Source organism: Lontra canadensis, unplaced genomic scaffold, assembly GCF_010015895.1.
Source record: "Lontra canadensis isolate GAN:19392208 unplaced genomic scaffold, GSC_riverotter_1.0 scaffold49, whole genome shotgun sequence".
In the NCBI taxonomy this organism is placed as follows: domain Eukaryota; kingdom Metazoa; phylum Chordata; class Mammalia; order Carnivora; family Mustelidae; genus Lontra; species Lontra canadensis.
Window position 1 is genome coordinate 13,040,127 of NW_022631043.1, and position 23,560 is coordinate 13,063,686.

General features: G+C 37.8%; 1 long non-coding RNA gene across 9 annotated transcripts; it reads right to left on the reverse strand.

The window, feature by feature from the left end:
- Positions 1–6,479: 6,479 nt before the first annotated feature.
- Positions 6,480–23,346, reverse strand: LOC116877054. 9 transcript variants are annotated; one of them, XR_004384531.1, is made up of 4 exons: positions 23,334–23,346; positions 10,980–11,103; positions 8,148–8,261; positions 6,480–6,915 (listed from the first exon to the last, which is right to left on the reverse strand). It is a non-coding gene; the product is annotated as an uncharacterized LOC116877054 (long non-coding RNA). The 9 variants fall into 9 exon arrangements; XR_004384529.1 differs by lacking the exon at positions 6,480–6,915 and adding an exon at positions 7,050–8,042; XR_004384524.1 differs by lacking the exon at positions 6,480–6,915 and having other exon boundaries at positions 8,130–8,261.
- Between the last annotated feature and the right edge of the window lie 214 nt (positions 23,347–23,560).

Below are 23,560 nucleotides of genomic sequence, written 5' to 3' on the forward strand. Positions count from 1 at the left end.
ATGACAAAAAAGAGCAAGTTTGTTTTATATCTCACAAATTCGATTTCCTCATCTGCGAAATGATAAGTGCCATGGCACCTTCCACATTTCGTCTGTGGACAAATGATTCCAGAGCAAGGGAGTTTGGGAAATGCTGCATCATACATGCTAATCCATCTTCCTGAAGATTCACAAGGCACATCAGCATTATCTCTTTCATTCATGGATCAGATCTATAAAGAACAATCCTTGTTTCAGCTCTGGTTCCAATCGTTGGTCTACAGCTATCTATTTCTCTTTCTCCCTCTGTTAGCAATAAAGCAGGCATGTATGAGCCTACTATCCATCACAAATCCAAAGCTTTTGTAGTAGCTTACATCCCTCATCTAAGATAGTCATCATCCCAAACTCTATGCTCATTATTCCCTTGCTTTCACTTGACATAGTTTACATCACATATATGTATTATTAGAAATGTTATATATAATTTATTATATATACATATATTCATGGTATAGTGAGTTGTTACGCTATATAAAATCTTGACACTTGCCTAACACTGAGTCAGGTTTTAAAGTCCATAAGCTATCTCCTCCAATCTCTCTGTTCAAGCCCTTATCACCTCTAAATGGATGATTTCATTGTTTTTCTAAATACGTTTTGCCTAACTTCTGTCTTTTCTCTCTTCTGTCCATCTTCACACTGCCTTCAGAGTCATCTTTTTAAAACACAAACTGATCATATAATTCCCTCCTATTAATACATTTCAGAGATACCCCAGCCACCAAAGGATAAAGTCCAAAATCCTTGTTAGGACTCTGACAGGTTGTTTCATGTCCCTAACCCCTCCTCTATCGCAGTAAGACATGATACCACAATATGACTTTGCCTTCCCCTTCATCTGGCCGTGCAGTCTGTTTCTCCATCCTCCCGAATCTAGGCTCAGCTGTAACTTGATTTGCCCAATGGAATATTGTGGAAATGACATAAGTAACTTCGGGGGTTAAGCTTTAATAGGCCTCATGTCTTCTACTTCTCTTCTCTCAGCAAACTTCCCTGAGAATGCCAGGGAAGGCAGCTGAACTAGCCTACTAGCAGGTGAGAGGCCATGTAAAGGAAGATTGAAGAATATCAACCAAAATCCAGAACCAAAGGCCAAACACGTAAGTGAGGTCATTTTGCACATTCCAGTCCTGCTAAATCTCTAGCTGAAACAACACAAACACAAAACCTGGCAGAATCAACATGGGAATCTCCAAACTGGCTCACAAAATGACAGACGTATTAAAAATCATGATTGTTTTAATTCACTGGATGTTGGTTTGGTTTGTTGTATTGCAAAGGGTAACTGTAAAACATTTGTTAAGATCTCTCTGAAGTACTGAAGGTGGTGTGTAGTAGATGCTTAAGGAGGGTAAAAGGGTTGACCCTCTGCATCCTCTTAGGCAGTCAGAATGAGAAGATCTGACTCAAAAATAATTATGGATGCAGCTTTTGTGTCATAGAATTAACCTCTCTTCAACTTCATAAAAAAGCACACAATTTTTTAAATTTTATTTTATTTAAATTTAATCAATTAGCATATAGTGTATTATTAGCTTCGGAGGTAGAGTTCAGTTCTTCATTAGGTGCATAAAACACCCAGTGCTCATTACATCCCATGCCCTCCTTAATGCCCATCACCCAGCTACCCCATCCCATCCCCCCACCCACTTCCCTCCAGCAATTCTGTTTCTTAGAGTTTAGAGTTTCTTATGGTTTGCCTCCCTCTCTGATTTCATCTTATTTTATTTTTCCCTCCCTTCCCCAATCATCCTCTGTTTTTTTCTTAAATTCCACATATGAGTTAAATCATATAACAGTTGTCTTTTTCTGACTGACTTATTTCACTTAGTGTAATACCCTCTCTTTCTATCTGCATCATTACAACTTGTAAGATTTTGTTTTTTTGGTGGTTGAGTAATATTCCATTATATATACATATACATATATATGTATATGTATATATATAACATTTTCTTTATCCATTCATCTGTCAATGGATGTCTGAGCTCTTTCTGTCATTTTGCTATTATGAACATAGCTGCTATAAATATTAGGGTGCAGGTGCCCCTTCAGATCACTGTGTTTGTATTCTTTGGGTAAATACCTAATAGTGCAATTGCTGGGTCATAGGGTAGCTCTATTTTTAACTCTTTGAGGCACCTCCATACTGTTTTCCAGAGTGACTGTACTAGTTTGCATTCTCACCAACAGTGTAAATCCATAAAATTTTTAAGAAACTCGTATTAGTGAAAATGCTGGCAGTTTGAATTAAAAGGGACAAAGGTAGTGCAAAACAGGCTCCCAGATTCCTATATTCAGGAAACAAGCTACAAAGAGCTAACCATCTGCAATCATGGGCCATTTGTCTTTTTTTTTTTTTAACAGCTCTCTTGAGACATAATTCACATGCTATAAAATTGATTCACTTAAAATGTACAATTATTTTTATTTACAAATTTGAAACCATCAGTACAATCAATATTAGAATATTTTTATCATCTCAGTTGAGAAAACATATGGTTTAGCTATCACCTCCCATCCTTTCCAGCCCTAAGCAACCACTAGCTTATTTTCTGTCCTTTAAGATTTTATATTCTGGACACTTCATATAAATGGATAATACAATATGTGGTCTTTCATCACTGGCATTTTTTACTTAGCATTAATGTGGTTAAGGTTTGTCCATCTTGTAGCTTATGTCAGTACTTCATTCCTTTTTATGGCCAAATAATATTCCATTTATCCATAGGATATGGATATATCCTATTTTATTTATCCAAATAAACAATTGATGAGTGCTGGGTTAATTCAACCTTTTGACTATTATGAACACTGTTGCTGTAAAGCATTTGTGTACAAGTTTTTGTGTAGGCACACGTTTTCATTTCTGTTGGCTATATTTCTAGGAGTGGAATATCTGGGTCATATGGTAAATCTACATTTAATCATTTGAAGGAAATTTCAGATTGTTTTCCAAAGTAGTAGTGCATTTGCTTCCTCACTAGCCATTCCCAAGGATTCTGGTTTCTCCACATCTTTGCCAAGACTCATTATTATCTTACATTTTGATTCTAGCTTACTGGGTATGAAGTAGTATCTCATTGAGGTTTTGATTTGCATATGCTTGATGACTAATGATCAACAGCATATCTTTATATGCTTATCAGCCATTTGTATGTCTTCCTTGGAAAAATGTCTGTTCAGATCCTTTGCCCTTTTGAGTTAGGTTGTCGTTTTTATTATTGAGTTGTAAGAATTCTTCATATATTCTAGATATAAGTTCCTTATCAGATATACAATTTTCAAATATATCCATAGTCTTTGGGCTGTCTTTTCACCTTCTTGATAATATCATTTGAAGCACATTTTTTTATTTAAATTCAGTTAGCCAATATATAGCACATCATTATTTTCTGATGCAGAGTTCAGTGATTCATCAGTTACATATAATACCCAGGGCTCATCACATCACATGCCCTCCTTAATGCCCATTGCTAAGTTACCCCTTCCTCCCACCCACCTCCCCTTCTCCAACCCTCAGTTTGTTTCCCAGATTCAAGAGTCTCTCATGGTTTGTCTCCTTCTCTGATTTCTTCCCATTCAGTTTTCTTTCCCTTCCCCTATGATCCTCTACACTCTTTCTTATACTCCACCTATAAGTTAAACCATATGATAATTGTCTTCTCTAATTGATTTATTTCAGCCAGCATAATACCCTCCAGTTCCATCCATGTCAATGTAAATGGTAAGTATTCATCCTTTCTGATGGCTGAGTGATATTTCATTGTATATATAAACCACATCTTCTCTATCTATTCATCTGTTAAAGGACTTATTGGCTCCTTCCACAGTTTGGCTATTGTGGACATTGCTGCTATGAACATTGAGGTGTAGGTGCCCCTTGATTTCACTACATCTGTATCTTTGGGGTAAATACCCAGTAGTGCAATTACTGGATTATAGGGTATCTCTATTTTTTTTAATTTATTTTCAGCATAACAGTATTCATTGTTTTTGTACCACACCCAGTGCTCCATGCAGTCCATGCCCTCTCTAATACCAACCACCTGGTTCCCCCAACCTCCCACCCCCCCCACCTCTCCAAACCCTTCAGATTGTTTTTCAGAGTCCATATTTTTAACTTCCTGAGGAACATCCATACTGTTTTCCAGAGTGGCTGTACCAGTTTCCACCCAGCAACAGTGTAAGAGGATTCCTCTTTCTCCACATCCTTGCCAACATTTGTTATTCTTTGTCTTGTTAACCTTAGCCATTCTAACTGGTGCAAGATGGTATCTTATTGTGGTTTTGATTTGTAAGTGACGTGGAGCATTTTTCACGATTCTGTTGGCCATTTGTATGCCTTCGTTGGAGAAATGTCTGTTCATGTCTTCTGTCCATTTCTTGATTGGATTATTTGTTTTTGGGGTGTTGAGTTTGTTAAGTTCTTTTTTTTTTAAAAGATTTTATTTTATTTATTTGACAGAGAGAGATCACAGTAGACAGAGGCAGGCAGAGAGAGAGAGAGAGAGGGAAGCAGGCTCACTACTGAGCAGAGAGCCCGATGCGGGAATCGATCCCAGGATCCTGAGATCATGACCTGAGCCGAAGGCAGCGGCTTAACCCACTGAGCCACCCAGGCGTCCCGAGTTTGTTAAATTCTTTACTGATCTTGGAAACCAGCCCTTTTCTGATATGTCATTTACCAATATCTTCTCCCATTCTATAGGTTGCAACCTTTTAGGGCTTTTATTTTTTTTTTTTTTTTTTTTTTTTTACTGTTTCTTTGGCTGTGCAGAAGATTTTTTTCTTGAGGAGGTCACAATAGTTCATTTTTGCTTATGTTTCCTTTGTCTTTAGAGATATGTCTTGCAAGAACTTGCTGTGACCAAAGTCGAAGGGGTTGCTGCCTATGTTGTCCACCAGGATTTTTATGGATTCCTCTCTCACATATAGGTCTTTCATCCATTTTGAGTTTATCTTTGTTTATGGTGTAAGAGAATGGCCCAGCTTCATTCTTCTGCATGTGGCTGTCCAGTTTTCTCAGCACCATTTATTGAAGACACTGTCTTTTTTCTTTGATTTTATATGCTCTCATACATCCTATTCTTTCCTTTTTTGTTGTTTTTTTTGTTGTTGTTTTATTAACATACAATGTATTATTTGCTTCAGGGGTACAGGTTTGTGAATCATCAGTCTTACACAATTCACAGCACTCACCAAAGCATATACCCACCCCAATGTCCATAACCCAGCCACCCTCCCCTTCACCCCCAGCAACCCTCAGTTTGTTTCCTGAGCTTAAGAGTCTCTTATGATTTGTCTCCCTCCCTGGTCCCATCTTGTTTCATTTTTTCCCTCCCTGCCCACCATGACCCCCCATCCTGCCTCTCAAATTCCTCATATCAGAGAGACTATATGATAATTTTTTCTCTGATTGACTTATTTTGCTGAGCATATTACCCTCTAGTTCCATCCACGTTTCTGTAAATGGCAAGATTTCAGTTTTTGATGGCTGCATAGTATTCATTGTGTATATGTACCATATCTTCTTTATCCATTCATCTGTTGATGGACATCTAGGTTCTTTCTATAGTTTGGTTATTGTGGACATGGCTGCTATATACATTTGGGTGCATGTTCCCCCCCTTCAGATCACTACAATTGTATCTTTAGGGTAAATACCCAGTAGTGCAACTGTTGGGTCATAGGGTAGATCTATTTTCAACTTTTAGGGGAACCTCCATACTGTTTTCCAGAAACACTGTCTTTTTTCCATTGAAAAATTGTTGCTTTGTTGAAGTTTAGTTCACCATAGAGTTGAGGGTCCATATCTGGGGTCTGTATTCTGTTCCATTGATCTACATGTCTGTTTTTGTGCCAATACTATGCTATCTTGATGATCACAGCTTTGTAATATAGTCAGGCATTGTGATATCCCCAGCTTTTGTTTTCTTTTTTAACATTCCCCTGGCTATCTGGTTCCATACAAATTTTAGGATTGTTTGTCCCAGCTCTATAATGTTGATGTTATTTTTATAAGGATTGCTTTGAATGTATAGATTGCTCTGGATAGCATAGATATTTTAACAATATTTATTCTTCCAATCCATGAGCATGGACTATTTTTCCAATTCTTTGTGTCTTTCTCAGCTTCTTTTGTAAGTGTTCTGTAGTTTTTAAAGTACAGATACTTTACCTCTTTGGTTAGGTTTATTCTTAGGTATCTTATGGTTTTTGGTGCAATTGTAAATGGGACTGATTCCTTAATTTCTCTTTCTTCAGTCACATTGTTAGTGTATAGAAATGCAACTTATTTCTGTGCATCAATTTTTTATCCTCCCACATTGCTGAATTGCTGTATGAGTTCTAGCAATTTTAGGGTGGAGTCTTTTGAGTTTTCCACATAAAGTATCATGTCATGTATGAAGATTGAGAGTTTGACTTCTTCTCTGCCAATTTGAATGCTTTTTATTTCTTTATTTTGATGAAGCTCAATTTATCTGTTTTTCCTCTTGTTGCTTATGTTTTGGGGTCATATCTAAAAATCCACTGCCACAACTGAGTTCATGAAGATTTACCACTGTTTTCTTCTAAGAATTCCATAGTTTTAGTTCTTACACTCAAATTTTTTATCCATTTTGAGTTAATTTTTATATAGTGTGAGTTAAGAATCCATATGCCATCCTTGTGACTATATTAAATTAACCCAGACTAATTTATTAAAAACACTATTCTTTTCCCATTGAATGGTCTTGGCATCTTTGTCAAAAACTAATTGTCCATAGACATCTAGACACACAACTCTTATTGGAGTCATGAGAAAGAATAGACCAGGACTCATATAAATTGTATGGAGAAAACTGGTGCCTCTTTTCAGTAAATTCTTTCCTAGAAAACAAAAGTGGGGGAATATATTAACCAACTCTGTTTTCCAGGAACACAGAGCACAGAAAAAGTCCAAAATTGTTAATCCCTCCTTTTGTTCAATATGAAGAAATATAATAGGCTTCTGAACAACAATATGTTTTGCCGTTTGGGCTGGTTTTTCTTCAGGTAAATGACTATATTCTAAAGAACAATCTTCTTAAATCCCTAATAGCATGTCCTGCTTAATAACCTCATTCCAGTCGAGGAATTGTCCCTCCACAAATAATATTTGGTCAGATTTCTCAATGGGATCTCTAATACATTGTACATCTGCAAGGTACAGAAAGATTCCTAACTGAAGTAAGACAATCATGTTGTTGCCATTCTTTTAGGAGCAGGAGAGTGACATGTTTCCGGTTGTTTCAGGGATGAAAAGTAATGTGAGAGGAGAGAGTAACAGAATCTTTTAAGAGGTTAACCAGTTGGCTGAAAAGTGCTGCCTGTTCTCAGTCAATACTAATGTCTGTGTTGCATGAGGGACCATGAGGTTAAGTAAAGAGCCTAGAACTATTGCAGCAGAAGCATCAATAAGTTTTCCCATGACACTGATTACCTTAAGTCAAGGGGGAAAAGCCTTTACAACTGGGTCAAGGGCGAGTCAATAGTAAGCAACTGGTTTTTGATGACACCCAAGAAATTGAGTTGAAACCTGAAGGGCTTGTTCAAATTGTTGGTGCACAATTCGATGGAATGGCTTTTATAGTTAAGAGTACCTAAGGAAGGAGGCTATTATAAGGCCTTATTTAGATTACAGAAGACCTGTTGTATTTGTGCTCCCAGATCAGAGTCTCTTACTGAAGACTTAGACAATTCATAAAGAAGTGTTGGAATCACAGGGAAGTTTGGTACTTATTGCCTTCATTTTCCAGTTAAGCCTAGAAGTCCTCCAAGTTGCCACCTTGAAAGAGGTCTAGAATATTTGTACAGTCTTTAATCTATCAGGAAAATATTTCCCTTCATTAGATAGGTCATTTCCTAAATAAAGGACTGTGTTGTGAGACATTTGTAATTTATCTTTTGAAGCATCATGTTCTTTTCCTATTAATGCTGAGAATAAGCAAATGATCTTTTTACAACTTCCTTGTTCCCTGAACAAAATAAGAGATCTATTATATTATATTACATTATATTATATCATTAATCAGAACTGAATCACAAGGGAAATTTGAATCTTATAAGTCATGATTAAAGACCTGAGAAAAATAGTAGACGGCTTCAGTGTACCCCTGAGGCATGACTGCCCAGGGATGTTATTCTCCTTGGTGGAAGGTAAAAAAGTGTTGACTTTCTTGGTCCTCTTAGGTATGCTGAAAAAGACAAGCAAATATCCACTACAGTGAAGCAAGTGACTGTAAGCATAATAGATGATAGGATGGTGTCTGAATTACGTACTATAAAGAAACAAAAGATCACAATTTTGTTGATGGTTTTGAAGTCTTCAACAATTTATATTTTCATCCATTTGGTTTCTTTTTTTGGCAAAATGTGAGTGTTACAAGGGCTATTACAAACTATGAGAAGATCCTTGAATACAGGGTTTTTAAAGATAGGTTTGAGCTCTTCCTTTGTGTTTGGCCTCAAGAATATTGGGAAAGCTTGGGTGATGGTTTGGTAAGATCTAGCTGAATTTTAATAGGCTCTCTTACAATTATGTTCCATTTCCAGTGCTGGAAGTTTTAGCCCATAAAGTGTGAAGTATGGTGTCAAGATCTTTATCGGAGGAATGTATTAAATATTATAAAGAAGGCAAAGGTATATCCAGACTAAAAACAACTTGATTATGAATAAAGGAGCCCTCTCAAATCCCAAGAAATTTTTCCTTCCATGTGTATTTGCAAAAGCCATTTGCAAAGCATATATCTCCTTATTAACTTTGCAAGTGTGGTATCACAAAGCAAAAAATGAAAGTTTTTCAGTAAAGGATACAAGGGTTACAGTTAAGGACTGAATTATTTAAAATACCTGCTCCTGTGTTCTGTTTTCTCTGAGGAAGAGGTTGAGTAATGGCAGTACAATTTAACATAGAAAGAGTAGTACCCATTATCTATCAAGTCTTAGTGAGGTTGACCATTTATATTTATAATTCACTTTGTTTGCTTACAATAATCCAGAATATTGAATGCATTTTCCTTCCTTATTGATCTAAATTGATGGGTTTGTTTGTTTGTTTGTTTGTTTGTTTTGCTAGGATGAAACAATTTTTCTTCCCCAGTGTCCCTTCTTTTTACAAAATCTACAAGTGTCCTTATCAATAGGTGGCTGGTTGAGAAGTGGTCTGCTTAGCTATTTGATCTTTAGGGCCACAAGTTTAAGTCTTATCTCATTTTCATCCTAAAGGTATTTCAAAATGTTATGTCAGATGTTTTAGTTCAGATAATGGGGCTATTTCCTATTCTAATTTCTTTCTTTGAATTAGGTGCCCAGTTTCAGGTTCAGCTCCACTGGCAAAATGAGATGCAAGGGCTGCTGTTCAATAAGCATCTTCACACTTACAACTTTTTGGGAAGACATGGTTTAGTCTATTCTTAAAAATATATCCCATCATTTCATCTTTACTTTATTGCATGATTAAATGGTGATCCAATCAATGTTTATTAGAAACATTTCATGTATGGTTCAGGAGACTTTGCCCTGCTTCGGGAACTTCTTTTTGAGTCTCAAGCTTATTATGGCAAGAGGGATCCTGTAGGTCCCATTCTGGGTAGGTCCAATCAGCTTTGCCACACAGTATTCAGCATCTGAGCTTCCAACCAACTATGTGTACAAGTTGCTATAGGTCAAGTAACTCTGGATCATATGCACCAAAAAGAATTCTAAATTATTTTGTAAGTATTTGCTGGTCTTGTCTAGGTTTAGAGAAATCTTTATAGCTCGTAATTCAGCTTGAGTCCAAAGTTTAGATTCTGTAGTTCCCTGCATACCTAGTATATGGGAAGGATGGATTTTTAAAGGCAACAGACTTTGGTGGTTTTAGAAGAGTTGGGGAAAGGTAAAGGGTCTGGATAAGAGGAAGCAGATAGAGGGTTTGACAGAGTTGTGGAAAGAAAGAGATTGGAAGGATAAGAGGGAAGAGGGAGAACAGGATATAGGGAAGAAGCTGAAGGACAAAGAAGAGGAGGGCTTGCTAGGGAAATTACTTTGCTGCTTAAGTTTGTCTAATTCCTCATAACTTTGGTCAAAGAATCTTTTTGTAAAGTAATATTTTATTTAAACTTTCTTTGGAGGCCTCTGCATACCAATCAAAAAATGCTGCCCTTGTGAACGGAGAAATCACATTCCTTTCTTTTCTAAGGAAATTTTCAAAAGAACAATTTTGTGGAAGTCAAATGCCTCCCCCCATCTCAAGTGCCCACTAAAGGCTTAAATCATACTTGGGAAAATTATGTCATTTGGAAAGATAAGTATTAGAGTAAGCACTGTCATAAGAGTAGATATATGAAGCAAAAGTTTCCCCAGAAGAGGAGAAAATTGAGGCTTAGATTATCTCACGAGAGCTGGCAGTGCTGGTAGAATTGAAATGTTTGTGCAGCTCACATCTCAAACCCCAAACTCATGATTGGTCACCTCCAAACACAGACTTGACAATCTGTGCCTTATGGCAATGGAATACCAGAGAGAATGCTCTTTCTGTATCAAAAAGGAGGGGGAAAAAGCCCTCAGGACCAAAATTTGAGATGGAAAGAGAACCTCATCCAGTTTTACTGGTGACTTACAACAAAGTTTGTCCAAATGGGCAGTTGTGGTAAAAACAGCAAACTCATTGGTCTGTGAGACTGCCATCAACAAAAGGCTTAGAAGACATATGACTGTGTTATATCATATGATTCTCCTTCTTATGACATATAGCACTTTTAGGCAGCACTCCATAGAGCAGTAACACAAATATAACAAAAAAGGATGAAAAGACCCACCCATTTGCCAAACAAATGGGTGGACACTGATAACAAAACCTGTGTACCAAACTCAGAAGAATGACCAAAGAACTCAACAGGAAAAGAGTGGAGTTCAGCTCTCTGCTGACTTACCATTCACTGTGGACTTGACAAGCAGCAAGCAGTGAGACATAATAGGTTCTGGGTGCCCAGTTGAAAACTGGAGGCCATGGTGATGGTCAGTGCAATCTGTGTCTTGATGGAAACTCCAAAGAAACTGTGGTAATAAATGAAAATCACTGAAATGAACACAAACAAACATTTATTCAGAGCTTGCTATATTAAGCTACTTTTCACCATCACCTGAGATGAGCAGAAACTCAAACACAGGTAAAGTAGTGGAATGCTCTAGAGTGGAAAAAGGAAAGGCTTCAGGTATGCCCCAATTGGAAGCTATTGGCTTACAGAAGCTAGAGGACTAACTAGAAGTGAGCCACCCTATATGATTGATCAGGAGTACATATCTGGTTTTCTATGGTTCATCCTAAGTTAGAAGTATAGGCAAAAATTAGTGCAGCTGTGAAATATTGACCAGATCCTGATTTGGGACTGATGTTAAACAGGTTATGTGCCTTATTAGACTAATTGCTATAGAGGCTGCACGTCAGAGCTCTATTTCTGTATATGGTCTAACCATTGCTTATTTTTATATTCAGTCTCTTACCATTCATTGAGTTTTTTAAAGCCGAGATGTCAATTGTATTGGTGGTGTTGTCCATAGCATTGGTTACTAGTCCAATAAGGATGAATGACCTGAGAATTTCACCAGACATCGTTGGTAGTCCAAACAGTGGCCTATCCAGGGAAATAACTGGACCATGAATGGTCAGCTGCGATAATGAGTCTTTCTAGTATTATGAAAAGTTCTTAGGCTTGAGCTTATAATAACTCTTCAGATCTTGGAGGCAAAAACTTATTACAAGGCAACTTTAGAGTCCCAATAAAAACCTGCCAATCAATTTGTAGCTCACAGTAATTCCAATTCAAGGATACAGAAAAATTGGAAAGCTTGTTTAGAGGCTAAGATTAATTTTTAGCCAAATATTGAAGGAAACTGGAAGAACTGAAAATTTGGTAAGCATTACAAGCTGTACAGGTAAGAAAATGCAGTTCAGTTTAGAAGTTAACACCAAACAGGCTTTTGCACAGGAAATGAGAAAGCTTGGTTACCAGACAAGACAAAGTTTGCATATGGACCAGTTACCTGCAGTTTACAGAGATGCAAAAGAGCTCAAAGGCAATGAATAGGGTCAGAATCTGATAATCCAGAAGAACATGCTTAGTTTCCCATTGAAACACAAAATGCTCTTACAGTCCCTCTTCCCCTTTTGAGCAAAGACAATCCCAAAGAAAGATTATTCTTGATCACAAAACAAGGCTGCTCTCATTAGACGTGGCCTGGTTGTTTGCATAGATGCAGCAAGAATGACAAGTCACCACATAAATCGTCTATTTGCTTTGCTGGACAGTTTCATAAAGATACCTCAGATTTGACTTTTCAAAGCCTCTTGAGGATAGGAAGCCAAGCCACAACCTCACCATCATTTTTCACCTGCGGTATCTAGTGGTTTGGTGGAAAGACCTCTCTTCCTGAGGTTCCCCAAATATCCCAACATTCCTGAGCCCACTAAGAAGTGACCTTCCTTGCTCACCTATGAGGCCGGGAACCCTATGAAGCCAGTTACTAGGCCAGTTTTCCCAAGAGGGACGACTTTGTAAGCATTGGCCCCATAAAGGCTACCTTAATTCCTGAAAAGTGTGTGGTCACATCTGATGAAATGAGCATCCTTCTCAACTACGACATTCTAGGCAACGCCAGCCTTGATTGTAGCGTGTCCATTTTGTTCCTATTAACAAGGTGGACAGACTCTTACTGAATCTATGCAAATATCTAGAGTGTCACGAAAACAGGCATCCTCAATAAGAGTTCCCCAAATTTCACAGGGTGAGTCAGGGCAGAAAAGATCAATGTTTCATTTCTGCTTTACAAGAGCACAGTCTAATAAGTTGTTATGCGTGATAGATGGCTTGAGAGAAAAGAGCTTAATGCTCTGTTTTCTGGATGTTCCCTGATATCCAGAAAACAGAGCATTAAAGCATCACCACTGTTCCAAGCAAGGCCCACATCCAACCAGTTTATTCGCTTTATTAAGTTCTTTGTAATTAATTCTTGTTCCACATGATTTGGGGTTAGTAGTCTCAGGAACACATCTGCTTCATGACTAGACGTCTGGAACTCCTGACTCAGCTCACTGGTAGGATCTCATAGTTACTGAAGCAATCCCATCAGAATCCTGTGCCCAAGTATATGTGGCACGGTCCACTTCCACAGGTTTCTAGGATAGTCCTTTTTTTGTTGAAGACAGAGCTCTCAGCCAGTAGCTGACTTGCAAAGGCTCTTTGGGAAACATCAGAGTAAAGCAGAAAACCACTTGTAAAAGACAGAAAACTTAAAATAGCCATGGTTAGTGCATTTTTTTTTATAATTTTAAAAGTGAAAGATCTGATCATAGGTCACTATTAGACTAGTACAGTTGATAACGATATATGATTATTCATATGAGACTTAAAAAAAGTCAGTTTAGAAAGTTTTAGACAAAACATGCCAAACAGATTGATGAATCCTATTTTCAGCGTTAAAAATAGAGCTACCCTATGACCCAGGAATTGTACTACAGGGTATTTACCCCAAAGATACAGATGTAGTAAAAAGAAGGGCCATATGCACCCCAACGTTCATAGCAGCAATGTCCATAATGGCCAAACTGTGGAAAAAGCCAACATGTCCTTCAACAGATGAATGGATGAAGATATGGTCCATATATACAATGGAATATTACTCAGCCAACAGAAAGGATGAATACCCAACTTTTGCATCAGCATGGATGGGACTGGAGGAGATTATGCTGAGTGAGATAAGTCAAACAGATTAAGACAATATCATATGGTTTCACTTATTTGTGGAACATAGGGAATAACATGGAGGACATTAGGAGAAGGAAGGCAAAAATGAAGGGGGGGGATCAGAGAGGGGGACAAACTATGAGAGACTATAGACTTTGAGAAACAAATTGAGGGTTTCAGAGGAGAGGGGGTGGAGGGATGGGTTAGCCCGGTGATGCATATTAAAGCGGGCATGTATTGCATAGAGCACTGGGTGTTATGTGCAAACAATAAATCATGGAACACTACATCAAAAACTAATGATGTACTGTATGATGACTAATATAATTTAATAAAGAAAAAGGAAAAAAAAGAAGACTGGATGTTTTATCTAATTTGTGAAAATGGATCAGCATTATCTTTATAGAGGAAAAAAATCAGATACAACATAATAATTCTGAGACATGTTATGCCATGAACATATCAAGCACATTCTTAAAATATACTTGTTATCAAGCAAAAAGTAAACTTAATCTGATTGAGTTAGGAAGAACATACTTGAGTAAACTAAAAATGTATTCTTGCAAGGCTCATAACTCAAAAGGCATAACTGCATTTATTAAAACAACATTAAAATAGTCTCATTTGTCAAAGATTAACCTAAATCACGTGGGCTTGAATTTTAAAAGCATTTTGCTAAGTTTCTACAGGAATATTTCCGCCTCCCATATTGAACATATTAGGGATTTAATTGTCTTAATTTCTGGGAATTTCAGGAATATTAAAATTATATAAACTCTTACTTATCTCTTAGCCAATCCAAAAGAAACTCCTTTAAGAGATCTTAGAGTTTGATGTGATAATAATATTTAGAGGTAGGAAAATATTACATATGCATAATAAAACATATATTCACATATAGACACAAAGAGCTTCTAGCTTTAATCTTTTTCTTTTTTTTCTTTTATTTTTTCAGTGTTCCAAGATTCATTGTTTATGCACCATACCCAGTGCTCCATGCAATACATGCCACCCTAATACCCACCACCAGGCTCACCCCTCCCCCTACCCTACTCCCTTCCAAACCCTTCAATTTGTTTCTCAGAGTCCACAATCTCTCATGGTTCATTTCCCCCTCCGATTTACCCCAATTCACTTTTCCTTACCTTCTCCTAATGTCCTCTATGTTATTCCTTATGCTCCACAAGTAAGTGAAACCATAAAATAATGGACTATCTCTGCTTGACTTTTTTCACTCAGCATAATCTCCAGTCCTATCCATGTTGATACAAAAGTTGGGTATTCATCCTTTCTGATGGAAGCGTAAAATTCCATTGTATATATGGACCATATCTCCTTTTTCCATTCATCTGTTGAAGGGCATCTTGGTTCTTTCCACAGTTTGGCAATTGTGGCCGTTGCTGCTATGAACATTGGGGTACATATGGCCTGTCTTTTCACCACATTTGTATCTTTGTGGTAAATACCCAGTAGTGCAATTGCAGGGTCATAAGGTATCTCTATTATTAATTTCTTAAGGAATCTCCACACTGTTTTCTAAAGTGGCTGTACCAACTTGCATTCCCACCAATAATGTAAGAGGGTTCTAGCTTTAATTATTAACTAAAAAATCTTAGCCCTTATTCAGACATAAACACAAAAACTCAAAACTCACTGGTTCATAGAAAAGAGCTGACTCTACTCCTTGCCTCACTTTTATATTTTTACAAAGATTACATTTTTGGCGGTTGGGGCGAATTGAAGTAACTCGCTCAGTGCAAGAGCTGAACAAGTTTCCTTAGTATTTGTGGAGGAGATCCTTAAAATGTGTTTTGCCCTGGGCACCTGGGTGGCTCAGTGGGTTAAGCCTCTGCCTTCGGTTCGGGTCATGGTCTCAGGGTCCTGGGATCGAGCCCCGCATTGGGCTCTCTGCTCAGCAGGGAGCCTGCTTCCTCCTCTCTCTCTGCCTGCCTCTCTGCCTACTTGTGATCTCTCTCCGTCAAATAAATAAATAAAATCTTAAAAAAAAAAAAGGATGTGTTTTGCCCTGACATGTAATCCTATGGAGGCTGTGGACTGCATTTTGGGAGAGGGGCAGAGGAGCAACCAAGCGGCCATCTGGAATCTCCAAAGTCCATCTGAGTGTTGAAAACATGCAGCCTGTTCCTAGTTAGCTTTTTCAGCACAAGCTTTTGCTCTTGGTGTCACTGAGCTCCTCAGAGCCCCAACAGTGGTGGGAAACTTAAGCCTCAGCTATCTACAGGGAGTTGAGGAGCATGAGTGAGAAAAGGAAGGCCTGGCGGGGGTGGCTAGTGAAGAGGAGGAGGTAGAGGTATCGAAGGGGGAAGCACAAAGGATTCTAGGGAGCTGAAGTGAAGGTTGAGAATGGAAAAAAGGAGGCAGAAGTTAAGGGATGGTGATGGGAAGGCAGAGATTTTAGAAGACACTGAAGAAAGGAACTATTCTTTGAAGGAAGCAGTGGTATCTGAAAGTTTTTGTGGAACAGGTATTGTTCTGTTTCTTTATACCAAACAATAAAAGCAGTCCACTCTTTGGATGCGATCTTGGAGTCATTGCTTGCTCAGAATGATCTGAGCAAGTAGATCCTAGCTCAAAATGAGCCAATTTGCAAAGATCCTTAACTCCTCAAAGAAGCCATTGAAATTTTAAGTTTTTTAAAAATTTTATTTATTTTTTTTTTAGTGAAATTTTGTCATTTCGAAGAGATTGGGTGAAATCAGTGTGAATAATGTCCAAGCACATCCCCCACAGGCAAAAGAGTGTGGAACAATGAAAGGAATGGTAATGTGATAGTGAAACGAATACCTGTTGGTCTAAGTATCTTTACCCAAGATGTCTATCCCAGGATGGAGTCAGAGGCTTTAATTATACCCAGGAAAGCCAGAAGAAGGCAGAGAAGTAGAAGGAAGGAAAAAGACAAAAATGAAGAATAAAGCCAAATCTTTACCACGCTACAACAGACACGTGTTTGAAACACTGTACCAGGAGTTAGACTCACAGCCTGTGGATCATGACTTCCAAGCCAGGAAAGGACCCAGCATCTGCTAAGATGGCATTGACCTCTGAATGAAGAAAACAAAGTCCTGGGGGCGGAATCACAGCATCATCCCTGTCAAAGAAACAGAAATACAATCTGGATATTAATATGAGGGATTTCTTTAAGGGAATTATTGCAATAGGAGGAGGAGAGTAACATAATAGGAAAATGCCTGAAGACTAAGTCAGAAATGTCTCAGGGGAGGGATGGGTGAGCAAAACTTTTATGCAAAGAAGCCTGGGATAGGTGGCTGTGGAGAGTAGGAGGTGGGGAGGTGAAAGCTGGTGTGGGAGGGGGTTCCTGAAACTTAACCTTCACCAATTATTTTACTAACGAGGAAGTCAAGGCAGGAAGTATTGGTTTGTGGTTAAGCACATAGGGCATGTTCTGCACTTGAGATGAACAAATAAGGTACAGAAATTGTACATGGGTTTGAGGGCCTTGCTGTCTTAACATTGCATCAAACTCAAAGCTTGATTAGCCTTGTCAGGACCCAAAATTGTTTTTGAGATTTCTCAAAGGGTCCCCAAAAAATCTCTTTTGTAAAAAGATAAATGTTAGGAATAATGATGGTTATTTGTATATTTCTGATGATGAGTTATGGGAAATATTCTCAAATCAGAAGAAATACCTAGATTTCCTTAGGTTAAATTTGTATGGGTAAAATGTCATTAACATAAATATTTAAACAATTGTGTTCTGTATAGGAATGTTCAAGACAATGGTTAACATTTTTGCTGTCCATGACATGTTTCTATTTAGCATAGTCTTGGTGTTGCTTTGCCTATAAGACAAAAGCAGTATTGTATTAGCACTCATAATTTCAGTTATTTAGGAAAAAAAAAACATTAACTTGGTTGCAACTTTATTTTTTTAACTTGAATCTAGTGTATTTCAGGCAGTAGTGCTCTACTGGAGGTTCAGGTCATTTATACTAGATTTTATTAATCTACTACTGATGTTTAGAACCTACTTCAGATGTATTGAATCTATTTACTTGATAATCTTGATATATTCTTGGTATATGCTAAATTTATGCTGGGTATATATGGTATCTAACATTTCTGGATATTTATATGTTACATTATCTCTGTGAAGATTATGTTTATCTACTTTCATAAATTATATGTGATCTCTACTCTTCTTTGAAATAGGCATAAATCTTTATGCTTACACATATTTCATCAAAAACTTTTTTGGGGGGCGCCTGGGTGGCTCAGTGGGTTAAGCCGCTGCCTTCGGCTCAGGTAATGATCTCAGGGTCCTGGGATCGAGTCCCGCATCGGGCTCTCTGCTCAGCAGGGAGCCTGCTTCTCTCTCTCTCTCTCTCTCTGCCTGCCTCTCTACCTACTTGTGATCTCTCTCTGTCAAATAAATAAATAAAATCTTTAAAAAAAAAAAAACTTTTTTGGATTGACTTGGTTTTGTTTTGCATGCTATCAGATATGTTTGTCAATTCTATTATTCTATTTTTCTTATAATGAACTTTCCTCAGATCATTCTCTTTTGAAAAATATCAACAGAGAGTAAACAATAGACATTTTTGGTCTTTCATCATCTACAGAGAGCTTGTATGTGTTATTTTACCCCTGATGCTTCCATGAAGTCACCTGGAATCAGCTCTAAGGCAGAGTGTTCCATCTTCAACAAATGTTCTCAAACCAGATCCCTGTCTAAGAGCCTGGTAAAAAGACTATGCCAGGTCCTCTTGGGCACAGGATTCTGATGGGATTGCTTCAGTAACTATGAGATCCTACCAGTGAGCTGAGTCAGGAGTTCCAGACGTCTAGTCATGAAGCAGATGTGTTCCTGAGACTACTAACCCCAAATCATGTGGAACAAGAATTAATTACAAAGAACTTAATAAAGCGAATAAACTGGTTGGATGTGGGCCTTGCTTGGAACAGTGGTGATGCTTTAATGCTCTGTTTTCTGGATATCAGGGAACATCCAGAAAACAGAGCATTAAGCTCTTTTCTCTCAAGCCATCTATCACGCATAACAACTTATTAGACTGTGCTCTTGTAAAGCAGAAATGAAACATTGATCTTTTCTGCCCTGACTCACCCTGTGAAATTTGGGGAACTCTTATTGAGGATGCCTGTTTTCGTGACACTCTAGATATTTGCATAGATTCAGTAAGAGTCTGTCCACCTTGTTAATAGGAACAAAAGGGACACGCTACAATCAAGGCTGGCGTTGCCTAGAATGTCGTAGTTGAGAAGGATGCTCATTTCATCAGATGTGACCACACACTTTTCAGGAATTAAGGTAGCCTTTATGGGGCCAATGCTTACAAAGTCGTCCCTCTTGGGAAAACTGGCCTAGTAACTGGCTTCATAGGGTTCCCGGCCTCATAGGTGAGCAAGGAAGGTCACTTCTTAGTGGGCTCAGGAATGTTGGGATATTTGGGGAACCTCAGGAAGAGAGGTCTTTCCACCAAACCACTAGATACCGCAGGTGAAAAATGATGGTGAGGTTGTGGCTTGGCTTCCTATCCTCAAGAGGCTTTGAAAAGTCAAATCTGAGGTATCTTTATGAAACTGTCCAGCAAAGCAAATAGACGATTTATGTGGTGACTTGTCATTCTTGCTGCATCTATGCAAACAACCAGGCCACGTCTAATGAGAGCAGCCTTGTTTTGTGATCAAGAATAATCTTTCTTTGGGATTGTCTTTGCTCAAAAGGGGAAGAGGGACTGTAAGAGCATTTTGTGTTTCAATGGGAAACTAAGCATGTTCTTCTGGATTATCAGATTCTGACCCTATTCATTGCCTTTGAGCTCTTTTGCATCTCTGAAAACTGCAGGTAACTGGTCCATATGCAAACTTTGTCTTGTCTGATAGACACTAATTAGCTTCCTTTCCCAGTATGGATAAACCAGTATTGATACCTACTTATAAATCAAATTTGTGTCTGTTAATCTACAGATTGTCAACCTTTATCAAATTTTCAGTTCTTCCCGTTTCCTTCAATATCTGACTACAAATATTTCAAACTAACCTGTCCAACTTTTCTCCCTTGCTCCTGACTTCAAGTCACTGAGAATGAAAACATGATTACCCAGATCCTTAATAGGACGCCAAGTTGCCTTGTAACTGGTCTTCCCTCCCCACCCCACCCCACCAGGATTTAAAGAAACACTGCACCGGTCCTTGCAGGGACCAGACTTGCCCCTGGACAAACAGCCGTCTGAGTCACTAATAAAGTCTGGTAAAATGCTCATGTCATGCATGTCCTTACAAGGGAGGTAACCTAGACGTGGGCAACATAATCAGGAGCACAATTCAACTCAGAGAGCAGTACTGCAAAAACTATTTCATCCACTGATCTCCTGAATTTCATAGGACTAGATAGTCTTAGGGTTCAACCTTGGGCTCTTTATTTTAATACATTCCTTTATATTAACATTTATCTTCTTTATTTTAGGCATCCCATTGAAGGACACTGAAACAACTGACCTTTGCCTACATACCAAACAGCCTTCTAGTTTACCATCTATAGCCTCTAGTTTCAGTAGACGCTGAGGTCTGTTTCACTCACCCATCTCCTGTTGGAGTTATTCCTTATCTCTGAATTGTTCACAGAGAATGTCTCTGAACCCACCTTGAACAAGGAGAGGGACTGAAAGGCTGATGGAACTTTGTGCTTCACACAAATTTAGGTTGCTTTGCTGAAGACCACTAGGTCCCAACCCTAGGTACACTTTAGCTTGTTTACTTCATCTGATGTACAGAATCCCAAGCCCATGTGCCTGAGCACAAACCAAATTTTCTGCCTCAACTTTTCTGTTTGTACAATATTTGATGCTGTTCATTAAGTTCTAAGTCTCTCCCGCACACCAGCTGTTAACATGACATCATGCTTTTGCTTTCCACAGACAGTTATCCCAAGGTCTCTGCTTACAGAAGCTTCACTCCCACTTCCCTTGCCTGAAATTGTTCTGGCTTGGGCTTTGAGCAGGTCTCTGCAATAGTTTCATTCAATAATGTCTTTCCTTACTTGGGTCCAGACTCAACTTTTTTTTTTTTTCCCTTGACAACTTCCTTGTGATTTGAGCTCTGGAAGGTAAAATATGAAAAGCAGTCAAGTTTGAACACTTAATTACATAAGATCGTGGACTACTAAGAAAAATAGTTGGTTATCTAGTTAACTAAAATGACAATATAAATTTTAAGGTAGATATAAGAGGTATGTGACTATAAAGACTTTCAGTTCTCTTTAAGTGAAAAGGCTTTGTTCCCTCAAATGATTAAGGATATGACAAAATCAACAAATACAGAAATTATTCTAATAAGACCCTGAATAGTTATTTTCTAGGCAGATTATTCTCAAGGTAGAGGAAAGTACTTTACAAGCACTTATTAAGAGAACACCAGTATTCCAAGAAAAAATTGTCATTTTAATAAAGTGAAAACCAAATGCTAGTTTTGAAACAGCATATTTGGTACTAACACTCTTACTAAAAATCTTATAAATAAACTCGTAAACCTCCGCCAGCTTTGACTATAAGAAGTAAAATTCCCTTTCCGTGAACCATCTGCAACTTTGTCTCTCCAGACAAGTTTTGTCATACACTTCTCCCTCTCTCTTTCATTTTGGAATGAGTCATTTTACTTTGGAACAAAGCTTCTCTTGTTTTCCTTAAAAAAATACCTCCTGCACTCTTTGCGTGTGAAGTTTTTCCTCTCTGCTGCTCTTGCTCCTAATAGAGCCTCATTCACATATATTGATTCTAAGTTTTCACTACAGCTGCTTTTATTGCACCGAGAAGACTAGGAGGTGGTGTAAGAGAAGAGGTATTCCCAGGGCATGTGTCAAAATGGTGAGGCAGATCTTATTAGAGTTACTGCATAGAGAAGAGAGGCTTCAGAACAGCCCTGAGTCCCATTCCATACAGCACAGACAACAGGAGATCTGCAGCCAAGGAGCCGAGTGAGGACGTGCATGCGGGGAAAATTACTGAGAGGAATTTGCTTAGATACCAAAGTAGGGGGATTCTTGCTAACCTGGCTTAACAGGATTCTTACTAAAAGCAGACCAAGGACTTAGATATCCAGGGCAAGGTACAAGAGCTTGATCATATACCAAGGACGATCAGATATAAAGGGAGGTGGTTGTCACTTAACTAGCTTAGGCTTCTTTGTTAAAATGGGGCTAAGTAGTCCGAGGTTGAGGCCTGATCTAGAAGAAGACTTACGGGAGCCTGACTAAAGTCTAGTCAAAGAAGGAGTGTCTGTTAGTAAATAACTATAAACTGTCTTTCATATACCAGTATTTTCTAGCAGACTAGCAGAGCTTTTCAATATATATATCTTTTTATAGCCGTCAACATCCCTCATAGTATAGCATCTCAATGTGGCAAAAATGAACATGTCCATTAACAGACCCAAATATACAGCCCGTCTGTATTATATAAAAATAAGAGGCAAAAATATATAAGAATGAAATTGTTATTTAGCAATTAATGTTTCAGTGTCTTGTCCTACTTAGATATGACATAGATACATAATGATTTATGAATTAACTCAATTTAGCATCAGTCCAATATTTTAAGTTACCAATTGATTTTGGAAACTGTCTTCAAGCTGACATTCTACAAAACATAATTACTCTTGAAATAAAGTTTGTCCAAATACTGACTTAATTTGACTAAACACAAGTTTACATTTTTTCTAATCTTAAAATATAGTAACTGAAATGATAGCATATCAATTCAGAACCTTTACAAGTTGAGGAAAAACATTCCCAAGTAAAATAAAAATGTACATTTTATTACATTTAATGTTGACAACTCAAAAGACAAAGCTGTTCTTATTAAACCAACAATATTAGATTAGTCTCATTTGCCAAAGTTACCTAAATTATGTAAACTTGAATTCTTAGAACATTTGAGTAACTTGCCTATAAGAAAGTGTTTTGAGCACATTGAAATATTCAAAATTTAATTTTTTCAATATTTGACAAGTTTTAGGAATAGACTCATTTGTATAAGACCTTAGCTCTGTCAATTAGAGTAGGGCTTTTTTAAAAAATTTTGTAATCTAATTTAGTAATACCATCTGGTGGTAGAAAAATATTAAATACCTGTAGACACATAAACGTACACCTAGATCTAGTAAACTTAGACCTTCAATTCCAAACTACATCGGGGTAAACCCAGAAATACAAAACTCACTTTCATATAAAGAGTTCTTTCCTTACTAATAGGTATAAATTCTTAATGGATTTGAATTCAAAATGGAGAAAAATGGATAAACAGGAAAGAGTAGCAAACTCAATTTTCCATCATCCTTCATTTAATAGAGACAAAATATCAATAAATCATTTAATTCATTTATAGAAATAGCCAAATGGTTTAAACATTAAAAAAAAAAAAAAAACCCACACCAAAAATCCCACCACTGGAAATCAACTAAAGTACTCAGAAAGAATCAAAATCAAATTCTTACTGTGCTTCCAACAGATAAGAGTTTGGAACATATAGGACCAGGATCAGGACTCACCTTTAGATCTCTGTGGTTCCAGCCAGAGATGGAGTACAAAAGGCTCCAAATGGCCTTATGACCTGGCTAGGGTAAATGAGAATCTGAAGATAACTTCAGATCCTGGGTCATGGCACCAAACTATCTGAGACAAAAACCAGACAAGTTAGGAAACTAACATGATGGAGACTATTGCAAGCAGTATCAACCCCACTGTAAATATCTTTGGAGCTCCTCAGCTTTTATAC